The 15,488-nt window shown below is 36.5% G+C and overlaps 1 protein-coding gene across 5 annotated transcripts in view; it reads right to left on the bottom strand.

Moving 5' to 3' along the window:
- LOC129576133 (protein slit) overlaps nucleotides 1-15,488 on the bottom strand; it is a 300,168-nt gene that overhangs the window by 166,017 nt on the left and 118,663 nt on the right. For 4 of the 5 annotated variants that reach the window (XM_055460719.1, XM_055460723.1, XM_055460721.1 and 1 more), the window contains one exon: nucleotides 10,805-10,839. The exons of the other annotated variant lie outside the window; for it this stretch is intronic. The gene's annotated coding sequence lies outside the window, so the exon portion shown is untranslated. The remainder of the gene's footprint in view (nucleotides 1-10,804; nucleotides 10,840-15,488) is intronic. 5 annotated transcript variants of the gene reach the window in all.

Raw genomic sequence — 15,488 nt, 5'->3', positions numbered from 1 at the left:
CAAAAACTATGCGGCGATGTATTCAAAATGATCGAATCATTTGATGGGTATGAAGTGAAAGCGAAAAAAAATCGGTCGTCCCTCAAACAATTGCAACTGTGTCTGTGGTACGGTGGTCTGTTTACATATTTGTATCCGTTCGATAAAAATAATTCAGCAAAAACGAAAAACAATGAAATCCTGCAGCGAAGCATTCATGGGATAGCATGTTAGAAACACACTAAATCCCGGCAATAAACGAGAGACAGAGCGAGCGAGCGAGAGAAAGAGAGAGAGAAAAAAACAGGAATAAATAAACAAAAGTCTGGTTAAACATTCGAAGTAAATACAAATGAAAATTAAAATACAAACGCTTCGGCAAAATAATTGTTTTGTTGCAAAGATCACACGGACAACAAGCAACAACGCACACGGCCTCCTATTTTGTACAACTGCAGTTTTTACAATTGACTACACTTCGATTGTGTGACATTGAATTGAAATCCACAGACAGAAATGATTTTACCGAATGCAGCATAGTAACGCAAACAGAACAAACAAAAAATACGAACAACATCAACCCGTTGACCACCTGCTGCTGTGGGCAAACTAGCAGCATGCACATTCGAATCGATAATACTACCGTCATCAATGGAATCTACACAATCTGTTTGCATGGGCTCACATAATCGCTGAAATCATTCGGAGGACACGTTCACATGTTGTCATTTACTTGCCATATTCAATGGTCATCATGTGCGTGTTTCACATTCAACGTTCTCATTGCTACTGCCGCCGTTGCCGTCGTTGTTGATATTGTTTTTGTTGGTTTTTTTTTTTCATTCGTCAATTTCATCGGCGCATTCAATGTACAACCATTTTATGGCACTTTATATGGAACAGACAGACAAGTACAGTGTACATGTACACCCAACCGATCCTGGCTTTAGGGTTATTTTGCAGTCAAAGAAATTCATTATAGAAAAATATGAACCGTTGAATTCACGAAAAAAAAATGCAGTTGTGGCTTACTTCAGTTGGGTGAAAAATAATTCAGAATCAACCAGTTTTTTTCAGTTCACAACTAGTCAGATCAATATACTCTCATTTGGTTCGCTACTACTCTCTTTTGATGCTGAATATTTCATTGAAAAAGATGTGGTTTTAATCACCCCGTCTGCAGATAATTGAATTTAGGTAGATGTTCATAGAAAACGGAAGATTTTAATTTCAGGAATACGAAAAAAAAGTCTAAAATTTATCCATACTAAAAATGATACTAGATCTGAAGATTCATGTTTCAATACAAATCAAATGATGATTTACGGCTTTGAAAGGAGCTCCGCAATTGAAGGGGAAGAAATATCGGACATAAAACTGAACGTATTTACTCTTTTGTTAAAATCATTTTCTTCATAAATGTCGTTGTTCTGTAGCAGTTCCAACTTTATCCTAGATGGGAAGCAATAAATTAAAACGCGTCGGTAGTCTAACACAGAGAGATAAAATTATAAATCCAGACGAACGACGACCACATCGACCATTCCACACCAAATCTACCAAGAGTTGGATCGGCTACCTCTAAGTTGGCTGAAAATTTGCATAGAGTCTTGTTTTGGGTATGTAAAATGAGGAAACCAAAATCTCACTTTTCTCATTTTCCACCGAAAACAAGACTTTATGCAAATTTGAAGATGATTGATCCAATTCTTGGTCGATTTGGTGTGGAATGGTCGACATATAATATGGAAATTAGCAATGCTGGACCAGACTAAACAATTTATGAAAATGCAAACACGGACACACGCTCGACTGCCGCGACACACACAAGCACGCCGATTCACCCGTGCGCCCGCTCATTCACATACCTACAAGGTGGACGTTTGGACAATAATCCATGCTGGGATTTTCAAAATGATTTATTTCAACAAATAAATGTATGCGCGCGCGCAAAATGGTCTCTGACAGAATGAGATTCAAAACTCTCGCTCTTCCTCTCCGAATGCTATGCATGTGCAACACACACACACACAGAATAATAATACACCGTGGTCTTGAAGTTGAACACACAGTTGGCCATTTTCGTGCTTTAACGTTCTCATCTCATGCTCGTTTCATTGGGTAATTCCATTTTTTTCGTTTTTGACGATTTCAATATATTCAAAGCGTAACTATTCCGATTTTTTTTTTCATTTCTTTGCAACATCAAGTTGTTTTAATGGATTTTTTTAGAAAAGGAATTTCGTTAGGATTGAAGATTTTGACTTTGATGATAAAAATTGAATGGAACATTGTCAACAACTAGCAAATTCCGTTCAGATTTGAAACTGATTGGTGAGCAAAAAGTTTTCAAGTTATTTCAAATCATTACGCGATCAAAATTCAAACAGCTTGTATATTGTTCGGGATTCTGTTTGAAAACCCATGCTGAACCAAACAACAACACTTGTCGTAACTGCAATGGTGAATGTCAGGCGAATGCTTTGTGGATGTGATGGTATAAAGGAATTTTTCATGATTGCCGACCCAATTTCTGTCCATTTTACAGCGCAAACAAGCAATTGCTTTTAAGCATTTGTATTTTTGGTATATATTGGGTTTGCTGTAGCAAACCATTTACTGTATGTACTGAATTCTTCTTCTGTTTGGCATTTCGCTTGATATTCCTTGTTCGAATCGAACCCGATCTATTTTTTCTCTCGTTCTCCATGTGTGCTTGGTGCAATGTACGAGTTGCAGCGAGTAAACAGTGAGAGTGAGGGTTTGCTATGTTTTTTTTTTGTTCATGGAACGCCAGGCGAAATATTCGACACACTCCGTTTGAAATTAATTTTCAATGGTAAATGGTCTGTTTGTATTTCCGTCGATTTGGCTCTTTCTTTAAAATGATGTTTAGCTTTGGATTCCTCTGTTCGTTCCAGTGTTTCGCTGTGCAAAGCGTTCCGGGTGTTATTTTTTTTCTTCTCTGTTGCTCTGTGAGCGTGATGGCGTAATCAATATCGTAAGGGCTGCAAGAGCTGTTTTGATGGCTTCGTACACATATGTTCGATTGGGCCTGGCCAAAAATTCCGTTCAGTTTGTTTACAATAAATTTTTGGCAGTGGTGATTGTGTGCCATCACACGTCTTGTGTCGGTTGTCTCGAACATGACGTGATGTGTGTATAGCTTCAAAAATTACGCTACAATAAAAAAAAATGGTTCAGCAGCGAAACAGCAACGAAATATATCGATAAGAAAATTCGGAATTGGCGACTGGTTTTGTGTGTTTCGAATAAACAAGCCGCCACCAACAAAAATGGGTAAGTAAATGAAAAGAGAAAAAGCAATGTAAGTCGTTTTGATGAGCAAACAAAAACAAAAACAAAACATACACTCACACACACAGTTTTTCATATTCGATTATTTTGGTGCGGCGTTTTGGTCGCGTTCAATTTTTCGTCTAAATGGAGGGAAACTGTGAGTGAGTGCTGCAAAAATACAAATCGGTTTAGAGTTTTCATTAAAGCGGCACACTCATGCAGAGTACAGCAGAGTACGAATACATTCATCGATGTATATGCGAAAAAGAGAGAACCAGAAAGAATGGAAGAAAAAATTCAGCGCGCTTGAGAAATTAAATTAGAAATTTAATGCGAAACACGTATTCGAAAGGGGTTCCTCTATTTAGTTTTTTTTTTTTTTTTTCATCGAAAGATGGTTTTATTGCACTTTCATTCCACTTGCTTCAGGTTTTGCCAATGCGAAAACATAGAACCGAAGAGAAGAGAGAGAATTCTCCGCTTCGACGATTCTCGGCGATTTTCGACTAAAACACATCCTCAAACTATGCCACTCACATCATCCATGCACAAGGATACGAAAAAGGAAAGAAAAGACGGAAAATGAAAGAGAAAATATAGAGAAAGCGAGGGAGCGAAAGAAACACTCCAAGAGAACGATATAAATTTATGTAATCGTATATTAATGTCTTATATGCACAGATATTTTTGAGGCTTTGCTTGTGAATTTTTACTCTTTCTCTCTCTCTCGCTCTCTCTCTCTCTCTCTCTCTCTGCTTGCCACCGAGTTCATCGTGCAGCGTCAACAACCATATGGATAAAGAGAGAAAAACACATGCAAAAAATGCACACTCACACACACACATAGGGAAAAAAATTGAAAAAAGAACAGGCAAAATATATATCGAATGCTTCGATATATTGTCAAGCGAGAGCAAATCGAGTAACTGAAGCATCCTAAGCAAATAGTGCACGTGTTGTGAATAAACAGCTTCGATTTGATGTTTATTTTTAGCTGGTTATTTTTCCCCATTTCGTTCATTGTTGTTACTATCAATAAAATAATATTTTGTGTCCCTGTGTGCGATATATAGACGCTTCGGTGCATTGTGGTTCGTCACGCTGGATTTTTTCGAGCGATACTCCTGCAATAACAGCTTGTTTTCGTTTGGGAATTCCTTTTCTTACCAAAATTAGGAGTTTGCAGCTATTCTAAGTCTTGCATTAGTTTAAAATTCAAAAGAGGTATCGAAATATTTTCTCTTTGAATTTGAATTTTAGTCGGTTTCATCTTCTTTTTCGTTTTGTTTTACTTTTTCTTTGTCCTTTTCCCCACGAAAAATGGGTTCTGATTTCTTTTCCCTTCGATTTTCTTCTTTCTTCAAAATGCAATTTGTTATTCGATTTTATTTCTCTTGGTGCTTGTATCACTCAAGTTGTAGCCAGAAATATTGGCGCATTCTCTTTGTTTCGCGGCGTTTATAATTTCGTCGATGTTTACCAGGGAGAAAAGAAAAACAATTAATTGTAAAATATTGAACCGTGTTGTGTACGATATATGGCTGAAATTTGTAAGCAGCACAAAAATATCCCATTGTCTTCGGTATATGCAGCGATAACTGTTGGATTTCAATTGGGTTTTCTGGTTCATTTCTATGGTAAGTTATATAGCCATTGACTGGAACAATATTCGCGCACTCTTTGGTCGAAACATTGAGAAATTTATGAGCAAATTTCCATTAAATATGCACTGCACGAAGCTCAACAGCAGCGCACTCTCTCTCTCTTTCTACCTCTATCTCACATTTCGCATTGTATCTCTCTTGGCGAAGTAATACGCGCAATTACACTCTGTTTACTGAACAACGTCGCAAAATCCTTTACACTCTTCACATGGCCATTTTTGACGTGCAACATTTTCTCACACGATGACATCGAAATTTATAGATGCAACAAACAAAATGACTATTGTTTTCCTAAATCGCACTTTCTACGTGTCTCTTCTTCTTATTCGATGGTGCAGACAAAACTGACTGGGTTTTGCCATTGACTTTGCGGACAAAGCGAGAATCAAAATACACGTTGCTAGCTGTATGCTATTCACTTTAATTTGAGGCGATAATTTCGTTTCGGGTAATTCATTCGGAGCGGAAACTGGATCATCTGCTGTACGACTGTTGGTATTCTTGACTGTTGACATAGATATCTTCTGCCATTTGCTTTGAGAAGTGCCACAACAAATTCTCTTGATGAAAAAACAGCAAACAGAAGAAGAAGGAAGAGAGAGAGAGAGAGAGAGAGAGAGAGAGAGATAAAAAAAAACGTGGAAGCGGAATTTTACAAGAAAAATCCATTTCAATAATTTATCGTTAATTACTTATTAGCTGTGAATAGTAGAGGATCGGTTAGAGTTTTTTTATCTTCAGTTTGTCTGTATTACCATTTCCGATGCATTTCATGGTTCTCATCTACAAACTCCACGAGTGATTATTTATGGCATATGAATGTTTGTTGCTATATTGAAAAGAAAAAAACGAACGTCTGGAATGAATTCATTTAAATAGTTGGATCGATATGCATATTTAATGAATCCGAATTGTCATAGAACTTTTGGTGGATGTTGTCGAACAATAACAATAACAGCAGCCACAGCGGAACACTCACATAAATGATGCATCCACGAAAATAAAATATCAACATCGAAAGGAATTCAGTGTTTTCAGGGGATATGAAATAATAAAATAACAGAATAACACAATCCATCGCCCAGAATTCGAAACAAACGAGGAAAAATGCAGAAAAATGAAAAATGATCTCTATGCATTGATTGAACGAGCTAACACGGAATGCATTTATCGGTTTGCATTGGCATGTCGGTTCGCACATACACACACTGAACATTTGTATGTAGCATTGACCGAAGCAAACAAAAAAAAAATGTGGCCAGCGCTAGGAGATGGTGGCGAGAGCGCATGAAATGTTTGTTATATGCATGTGATTCAAAGATATTTCCGCACAAAATGCAAGTCACGAAATTTATCGAAAGAGAGCATGGACAAAAATGACAAGAGCATCCGAGAGAGGCAGAGATAGAGAGCGAATTTCAAATATTTTTGCACAATGAGTTTTGTATAACCCATCGTATGCGTATTTAAATTAAATTGCGTGATTTGGCAAATGGGAAGCGATTTCTTCTCTGTTTTAGCGCTTGTGAATTGAAACAAATCAAGCAGTGAAATTGCAACGACCGAAAACGGTAGTACAGGCAATGTGTTTTAGTCTAGATATGTGTGGATTTATTTTGTTTTTGGCCGCATTTTTATTTGACAGAATTAATCTGTTTTCACATTCGTCGAGTATCAAGCAGGGCTTAAGTAGCAACAGTTGCACTGAAAAATCGAAATCAGAAATTGTGTCACGAAAATGTGTGTACGTATGTGCGTGCGCTAATCTATGAATGTGCATTTTTCATTCGCTTCACCATGCGCGACTCAAACCATGATTACGAATACGGAAAATTGTCAACACTAATTTTCCATTTCAAAATAAATCGCTTTCTCGTTGTGTTCATGCTGTATGTGTATATGGGCGAGTGAGATTGAGCCGGGATAGGTTCGGAAACGGCTTGTTTGAAAGACAAGCAGATTTGAGACATCTACAGTTGTACGTCTACTACAATACTAAATAGTAATAAAGTTCAACTTTATTAGAATAATACTATTAGAACGGATATTGCAAAAAGAAAAAAAAAAGAAAAAAAAGGTTCAAATTCTATTACCACCATAGTAAAGTTCCGTTCCAATACGAATAAAATACGAAAAATATGCAACTGTAGAGATATTTTCAACAAACAGAAAAGAGAACATTTCAAACAAATCGAAAACACTCGCCGTAAATCGCCGTGATTAATGTACTGATCCAGATGCAAACAAGGAGATTGAGAGCCATACAGCAAAAATACGTTAAAGCCACATTTTTTTCTGCCCCGATCTGATGCAACACACGACATGTTCACTTTGGAATGCATAAACGATCGCTCACTCACTCAACAAAGCGGTCGACCCGCGGAATTTCAAACAGGCAAACAAATAAAAGCACATTAAAGAGTTGTCACAACAAAACTTCGATCAAATATTTCTCTCTCTCCCGTTTTGGTAGCGAGAAAAAGAAACCATTTGCTCTATTTTGTGTTTCTGTTTTTTTTTTTTCTCGGTGACAACATTAATTTTCCTCACAAGGCTCTTTCATCATGCCACCTTTGATGCCTCCCTCTCTCATTCATCCAGCTACATCCTTACGAAATATACCGTCATTTTTTTATTAAACAAAGGAAAATGCGGCCATTGTCAACACGTCCAGAAAAAAACATAGATTTTTTTTCTATTTGCTCGACGCCGAACATTTTTTGAATGTTTCCATTTTTCTTTGTCGATGTTCGGCATGTTTTAAAAGATAGAAAAATGAGAAAAACCACACGCAAAATATTTCATGGGACGCATCTTGAAATGACTTTGAGAAATGAATATTCACACGAATATGGTTTTGTTTTATTTTGGGTTTCTGTATCTCTTTTGATTATTTGCGGCGAGTTGTCCCGTTGATTTTTCGCATTGAAGCAACAATTTTCCAGCATGAGTGATTGAATGAGATAGAAAGAGGGGGGGAGAATAGAGTAATTTAGAAACAGAGCGGGAGAAAGAGTATCTTTCATGTCAACGCAGGGACTTTGACAACTTGACAGTTTGAGCGGTGCTCTGAATGTGTTTCAATTAAAATTCACATGCGTTCAATCGATCGATTTGTTAAAGTCAAAAATTCTCGGGGAAAAAATGTGCGAGCCAAATATTTCTGGTGAAATGAAATGACAACCTGTTTAAACTTAAATTTCAAAAGACTGTGTGTTTCATACCAAACAACATTGACGAAGTCAATAAAATTTGATTACTCATTCAACATATATGACTTGAAAATCATGCATATTTACTGTAATTATTGACATGAAGGGAAATTAATGAAATTCGGATGGTTGATTGAATGGTAAATAAATCATGTAGAACCTTTTTCGTTTGATAGTGGAATTTCAACGCAGAAAAGAACAAAAACAACCAACCATAATACACACAACTTGAAAGAGCCCTTTGTTTGCAAAGGACTCTCTCTCTCTCCGTCTGTCTGTCTCTCAGTTGGTTCTTAATTTAGACGCTGTGATTTTGATTCGGTGTGCTTGGTTCACTGACTAATGGCAAAGACTCAATATTGTGGCATTGAACGCACCGTGCCTAGTGCGCGCACCCAATATATATATTGTAGACATTAATAATAATCGCATGTATTCAAACACACACACACACACACATGCTGGGCTCGTTTAATTATCAATATATAATTACCGCCACGGGGAGGCACAGCAAACGGTCGAACGACCAAACAACCAACGGACCAACCGACCCAACACTTTAACGTTAATATGCATCGGCGTCCCATATTTTCAGCATGTATATGAATTCACTTGTGCCATTATAAATATGGAAAATATGTGCAATGGAATGAATAGACGGGCAAAAACCATTTGCTATTCATTTGCTTGCTTCACACAGTGAATTGCTTCCACAATAGCACTATACGCACACACTATTTACAGTCAATTTTTGATTTTTCGCTTTTCGGTTCGCAATCGTCGTCGTCGTCGTCATCATTATTCCCGTCGATCGCATTTGCGGCACCACCTTCGCCACCATTTCAAACATGTCAATAAATAAATTATGCTTCCCTTTTATAATTTATAACATAAAAACAGAAAATTCTCGCTTCTTCCCGTTCGATCGAATGTGTACATACACAGACCGTACACAAAGCAATCAGACAGACAAACTACTGGACTAGAGGCTGTTTGTATCGATTGGAACTCCGTTCAGGCAATCAAAAACAGTTGGAACTCTTTGTCTGTCTCTCTCTCTCTCTCTTTCTCTCTCTCTCTTCCGATACAATTTTCAATGTTTGAAACTCATTCGAAATGAACACAAAAAAGGAGAATTTTCGATACGAATATATTTTTGCCAATCGAATATGAGTTTATGCGCGATTTTAATTCTATGAAATATGAATTAAAATATATTAAAATGGATGTAGAAAATGGAGTTAGCAGGAAGAAGTGGAATAAATTAGAAAAGAAGCCAAGAATGTATACAAAAAGGTGTACACAAAAGCGTGTTTTCCGTGAAAGACGCATCGAAGTGATTCAGTTCGTTTGTGAAATGTGTCAAATTAATTATTGCACGCTCAATGTGAATCGTGACGATGGCCCATTCCAGAGCGACACGCACAATGGTACCGGTCGATGCACGATAATTTAACAGCAATTGATAGAAATGTGCGTTTTCTTTTTTACATCATGCACCATTCGCACTGGCGAATGACGTTAGTGTTACATCATATGTATTTTTTATTCTTTGTTCTTTGTTTGTGCTTGAAATTGAGTTACTCAGCGTGTGATAGCCGCATGTTTATGTGCAAATGTCAGTTTCAATATGACATTGATCGATTTAGACAGTCGTTTGCCCTCAACTATCTGATAGTAATCGTAGTAAGAATATCAGCTGCAACCAAAAATAATTCTGCGGTTTCGTTATTCTGACGTGAGCGATCAGCATTTTCAAAGGAACGCACCACTGCGAAATTGCTTTTGATTGTTTGGACTTGATTAATTTCGACTGCAAGTGGCTTTCTTTTTTTTAGTAGTTAAATTATATTTCGAATAACATTTGTTGTTATTTCCTTCAAATTCACTTTTGTATAACATTTCATCGACCATTTTCACATTTCATTCTCGGTTTAATGCTAACGAATGAAGAAATGACACGGCAATCTCAAGAGAATGAAGTCGTTCATGTGAACTAAATGGAATACACATCAAGCAATCACAGCGCAACTGACTGAACAACAAAAAATACATTACCAAGTTTGTTTTGTTGAATTGAAAGAAATTGTACAGTGCGATAGGGCAAGTGATAAATGACTGAAATGTAAACGTCTCCTTTGTATGTATTCAGTGCACTCAATTTTTTTACACTAATTCTTGTCACATAAAACGAAGCATTTAATGATACATGTTAGTTTGTTACAAGGGGAATCTTTTATTAAAAATCATACTCCGAACGTGTTTATGCGATTTCAATACATCCGCAGTTGTGTTTTATTGTGTAATATTACCTTGACTGAATGCAGTTACGCAAGCTACTTTTGGGTGAAATTATCTCAAAAGTAACTGTTGTTATTATTTTAATATTCAATCATCCGAAATCACATAAAATTCAAAATATTGAGAATAGATGGAATCATTTTTAGCCTGTTTCGTTCCGAATCAACCATTCCCTTATTCCCTAATTGCAAAGCCAATTATAGATAAAGCAATGTTACAAAAACGCCAATAGAATGCTTTGCATTTAGAGGAAAAACGCATTAAAAACCCTATTTCACGGTACAACTTGTACTTTAAAGCCGTTGTGTGACAAATAAATCGATTTGAATTGAAATTTTAATAAGGTACCTTTAGAAATCCCAATCCAAAAGCTGCCACGAAAACTGAAAATATATAAAATAAAATTAGAATGATTCATGATTGAATTTGTAATTTCTAAGAAAATGTATAAATTTCTATGTATAAGAACATTTGACCGTTTTTTGTGAAATAAGCCCAAAATGAAAGTAAAAATATTCACATCAAGGTATCGCCATAAAGTTGAATTGTCTTTTAAAAAGATGGTATGCTTCATATTTTGTAAAGAAAATTATCTGTACATATATTACCTGTACCGGCATTTGCTAATGATCGGTAAAAAAGTTAAGATGAAAATTGAATAAAAATTCGTTTGAGAAAATAATTCAAATGTTATTTCTTAAATTTTTAAGTTCTTTGATTTCAAGTAGATTATAATATTTCCGAATTATTACATTGTATATTAAATCTCTTGTATTTTTGTTTTTTATATATATATACGGACCTCGATTGTGTTCGCCAAACATTTGGTAGAAAAGTCATGCCAAGTAAGTCAAGCCAGCTTTTGCGACAGTAAAGAAAACTTGATAATCAAAGAGATCGGAAAAGTGGAATCAATATCATGGAATATGCATAAGAAGCATTCCTTTGTGTTGCATTCAATTTGGTAAACGGTTTGTCGTGGTAGTGCCACCGGTTTGTTCATTTGTGGTGTGTTAAGTTCATGTTCGGAGGTCAATGGCCAATTAAAATGTACACGTGTCAAGCGAACAAACGTTTTAAATGTTCAAATCGTCCATAATTATGTTCGAATTGAAGAAAACACACGAAGCTTCGGTTTTCCATTTCATGTGCAAATATTTGATAACGTTAGGTCAACGATTTTGCACGAAAAATAGTGAATTTGTGAATGAAAACATCATCATTTTCATTTGAAAGCTTGCATGCTCGAACGAATTTGCTCCAATTTGATTAAATCAATCCAAATTTGACTCATACACTAACACACACACAACAACGAAATCGTCGCCGATGAACATCTTTGCCAATTTGTAATTTCATTCAAGATCCCGTTGCAGATGTATTGGCTGGCAATTTCGTATTAACAACAAATGTCGAACTCTATCAATTGACACTTTTTATTCGCTGTTGATCTGTTTTGTGGGTGGGCTGTTTCGTTCATTTTTTGTCTCTGGTGATTTTCTGTTTACAAAGTGCATCGGTTGTGCGGCAAGTGTCAATGCGAATCAGAAAATTTTAGTCAATTTAAAAGTTCTCATGTCTCAGTCATGGGAGCATATAACAAAAATATCTGATCAAGTTGCATTTGACAAAGAAAAAAGAAGTGAAAATGGAAGAAAAAGTGGTGGTGTCGCGTGATATACTCACTTTTTCTCCCAAAAGTACAAGCACATACGAAAAACCATTACTCCCTGTTTGTCTTCGTTGTCGTTGTGTGAAAAATGTGTACTTGAGCAAGAGCAGTCCAAAACTGAAAATGAAATCCATTCGCAAATAAATGCTTTTATTGTCAAAAACTTTTTAAATCCAATTTGAAATATGAACTTTTGAGGAGTAGCGCATTGAAACTGCAGCAACATTACATAGCTGCGACAAAATATAGAACATCAACGACGAGATGCAAGTGGAAGCGAAAGCGCGCGCGCTTCCGTGCACTTCCATCCGAATACATATTGTTTGCTTAGACATGAACACACGCTAGCAATACAAAGTTTTCATATTTTGTTGCACAAAATGACAGCAAATGAAAAATGTGTATGTGCTGTTGGTTTTTTTAGGATTCGAAAAGATATTTTTCACGTAGCGAGGAACGAATATACGATGCGGGAATACGCACGGGGGCCTGCAAAACGGAAAACTGTTGTTGATAGTTTGAGGAATGTGTTATAAATATTGTTTTCTCTCATTTTGCAGTGGATAGTGTCATCACAAAGAAATACAGTCAATTTTCGGGTGAAGCGAATGCGCTTTTGGTGTCCTATCATTGTCATCATCATCGTCGGCCTCCAATGAAAGCATTAAGAAAGCGTCAAGCCATCAAAAGTGCTAAAGTGCACTTGTATACCCATCGAAGGGAGTTTCATTCTACAAATTTATCTTTTGCCTTATTGACCATTAATGCGCCTTCCATTCTCACCTTTTATAGAGGTGCATCAAACACCGTCGACCAGCCTCCAATGATGCAGCTATCATTTGAGTGGCGAGAAAGTGAAAAATTACACTTTGCACAAGCTTAACGAAGTATTGATAAACGCTTTCGCACCATGCGAAATCTCGCATTCACTCTCCATGTCTGGTCTCTCACTCTATCACTTTAATGCAGCCACTTGTGCAATGAACGCACTCACATTGACAGAAAACAAGATTGTAGAATTGAACAATCAACGAGAAAAAATCGAATAATATATAAGAGAATATGTAGCGACAACTCTATTAGCTTTTAGTCGATGAGTTTATCTGATTTTTGTTCAGAATTGATAGAAAATACTTGTTTGACCTTCTGCGAGCGCGCCACTAACATTTTGGCGTTGCTGCAATCCTGTGCTTAGTGTCACCATCGAGATATCGCATTTTTCTCGCCCCGAAAAACTTTTACTCAATCACTTCCAGTTTTATTTCATTTTATTTTCCGTTCACACTGGCTTTTTAGTTTGGCAACGGTGTTTTTTTTTCCCTCATCTTTTCTGTCTCGATGTGTATGTGTGTGAGTGTGTCTGAAGCGCTCATAATTTCACTATCCTGTCGCTGAGCATGCAAAAATGCACTTGGTCTTAGCAATTTCACGGTTGCCAGACTTTTCGAGCACGAAAATGCGTTATTGCTTGCAGTAATAATTTAAATCGACACCTTTTCGTTTCTCGCTCTCTCTTTCTCTCTCTCTCTCTCTCTCGTTATCTCCTCCTTTTATCGTACACACATCAACACACACATCGCTCGTCGTCGAGATTATTTGTTTCACTGGAGCGTACATGTCGAATTAGTTCGATTTTGTGTGGTACTAGACATGCTGATTTAAAGAACGAATCACGGCCATCGTATGTTCCGCTCTTTCTCCTATTCCCTCTTTCAACATCTGTCTGAAACAAGCATTTTTACATTTAATACGATGCTCAGTCGTTTTTTGATTCTTTCTATCCGCAACTCAACAGCTCTCTATAGCACACATTTGTGCGCTCGTTTTCAGCATCACTAGCTCATTCTTGGACTTGAAAAAGCCGTAACGATTTAGTTTTTCGAAGGACACTTCCTATTTTCAATGTTTCTGTACTTTTCTCTCACTCTCTTGCTTCTTCTAATTCTGTCTTTCTCAGTATTTGCCGATATTTTTTTTTTGTTTCGTTTCACTTTTTCAACACTTTTGCTATATCTGGCTGCATCGCCAGACATGGCAAGATCGAATCATGGCTCAACCGAACTATTTCTTTAGTACTAAATGGAAACGGATGTGTAGAATCACCTCCGTTGATTTCGTATGACACACAAGTTACATTTGCAAAGAGTCTGTTGTTGTTCGGGCTCTTTTTTTCTATTTTCTTCTTCTTCTGCTGCTGCTGCTGCTCCATTCGACATTTTAGTAGAATAGTTTCTATTTTTCTTCCCAAAAGCCTGATCAATCTCATTCAATTCGATGCAATCAAAGAAGAAAGCGGAAGCGACGAAAAAAAGTAGAAATCGATTTTCGATGGAAAAATCACATTTCGGAATTAGACGAGGTTGAGTTGTGTTTTCAGCTCAAATTCGCCAGATCGCTATATTTGATTGACCGTCTCCAGACAAAATTACGAATGTCGCAACCATTTAACTGGATTTAAGTTCGTTCAACTGTTTCATTTGGCAATTATATATGCTGCAACAGATAAGCGAACAAATTAAATCCGAACCAATACGTTCCCAACTTTCGATCGAGTTCTGCTGCTTTTGCTCTCACTTCGAAATGCTGTGAATACTGAAAGTTTTTTTTTCGATTTCAACTTTGGAATTTCATTATTTTGGTGTGAAATTTTCATAGCCAAATGCTCAATTAATCGCTAAAAACTGATTTATCATCGTTTTGAACTTTGCCTATCAACGTTATATTTTCTGCGCCTCTTCAATATATTTTCACATTTTTTTTTTTTTGCTTCATTTTGAACATGTTAACACAGTCAATAATTGCCTACATGTTGAACAAATCGTGCAACACAATGATAAATATGCTTCGACACAGTAAAAATCTGCAAGGGAAACCATTTGCGAATGAGCGCGTGCACAAAGGAATAACAACAACAGCTAACAGAAAGGAAAAAATTATCTTAAATTGGACAAAGGATTTATCAACAAATATATACACACGAAGAGTTTAGTTATGTTGTACGAGTCATAAATAACACATGTATTGAATGTGCATAAATCGCACGCTTCGCAAGAGTATACTTCAGTGTGGGACGGTGGACGTGTTGAAATATGTGTAAATAAAACGCACTCGTCTTCTGTTCCGCTTGTTTCGTGTTCTGCAGTTCAACACATCGCATTTTGCAGATCAGCAACTGACCAAAGAGCCAAAACGTATGGAGAAGTTTTATTGCTGCACATTTTTCGACACTTTGCGATATTTTTTTTTTCGTGAAATAAAATTGACATAAAAAGATTAAGTCTTAAGAAACGTCTAAAGAAACGTCTTAAAAGAAAAAAAAATCTGAAGAATTTAGAATGAGATGGAGTTTATCGCAAATAA

Source organism: Sitodiplosis mosellana, unplaced genomic scaffold (assembly GCF_009176505.1).
Source record: "Sitodiplosis mosellana isolate CC-2019 unplaced genomic scaffold, AAFC_SMos_1.0 Smas_scaffold_6181, whole genome shotgun sequence".
NCBI classification, from domain to species: Eukaryota; Metazoa; Arthropoda; class Insecta; order Diptera; family Cecidomyiidae; genus Sitodiplosis; species Sitodiplosis mosellana.
This window is presented reverse-complemented; position numbering and strand designations above follow the sequence as displayed.